Genomic DNA, 1,101 nt, shown 5'->3' with positions numbered 1-1,101 from the left:
GAGGCCCCTGGTACTTGCGGAGAAGCCCCTGGCCTCTGGGGGGCGCAGCCTGACAGGGAAAAGCTATCTGGCCCCGGGGAGAACCACCTGACACCTAGAGAGAGCTCCTAGGCTCCTAATGGAGCCAACTGGCCCAGCTACCCTGAGCCTGCAGCATTATAAAAGATGACAGGTCAGAGACTACAGAGTAGAACACACGTTCTCCTTGGCTTTCCTTCGGATTTGCTCAATGGCTGCCTGACTCCAAGAATGTTTTCTATATTGTAAACATTGTGATGTTTCTAGCAGATCCTCAAGTGCAGGAAGTGACAGCTCCTTTCTGCAAACCTGAATGTGTTCTTGGAGAGTGCTTGATTTCTTTGGAAATCAAGAGAGAGGAAGAATCCAAGGATGAGAATTTGCCCATCAAACATGAAAGGCATTGGAATGTAGCAGATCTTGTACAACAGGTAAGTACCTATGAACTTCCAGCTTGAGGAATTCAGCCACATCCACAAACTAAAAACATTAAGAAAACCAAGAAACATCAACATTCCACAAAATGAGGATGAACTGATATTGGTATCAATGAAGAACTAGAAGAAGGCTGGTGGACTTGAAACTTGAACACTAAGTCTGGGTGGTTTCCCTCAAATTTTGAGAAATAATGAGAAGAAACAGATGATGGTTGATATTAATGAAGCCTATAAGAATGCAGAAATGGTTTTGACAGAGTCTACCTCACACTTACACTCTCAGGGTAATGGGAGGGAAATTGCAACTGGACCATGTTGCAGAAAGACGATTCAAATAGTTGGGTTTGGAGATATTTTAAAAAAAGAGTCTGTGAAACTCAGGAAAAGAACATCAAGTAATGAAATGCTGTTTTTGTTGTTGTGTGCCGTCAAATCACTTGCGACTAAAAGCGACCTTATGTACAACAGCCTTAAACTCTGCTCTGTCCTGTGCCAATTGCACTGTCTCCGATACACTCATCCCGATTACCCCAGTCACTGAATCAATCTACCTCATAGAGGGCCTTCCCCTCCTGCACTGTCCCTCCACCTACCGAGCATGATGGACCTCTCCAAGGACCTCCTTACAATATGTCCAAAGTATGTT

The 1,101-nt window shown here is 44.4% G+C and overlaps 1 pseudogene; it reads left to right on the top strand.

Annotated features, from left to right (window-relative positions):
* Positions 1 to 275: 275 nt before the first annotated feature.
* LOC102871792 overlaps positions 276 to 1,101 on the top strand; it is a 6,725-nt pseudogene continuing 5,899 nt past the window's right edge.

This window comes from Elephantulus edwardii, unplaced genomic scaffold, assembly GCF_000299155.1.
Source record: "Elephantulus edwardii isolate Elephantulus edwardi_28Jun2011 unplaced genomic scaffold, EleEdw1.0 scaffold00123, whole genome shotgun sequence".
In the NCBI taxonomy this organism is placed as follows: Eukaryota; Metazoa; Chordata; class Mammalia; order Macroscelidea; family Macroscelididae; genus Elephantulus; species Elephantulus edwardii.
This window is presented reverse-complemented; position numbering and strand designations above follow the sequence as displayed.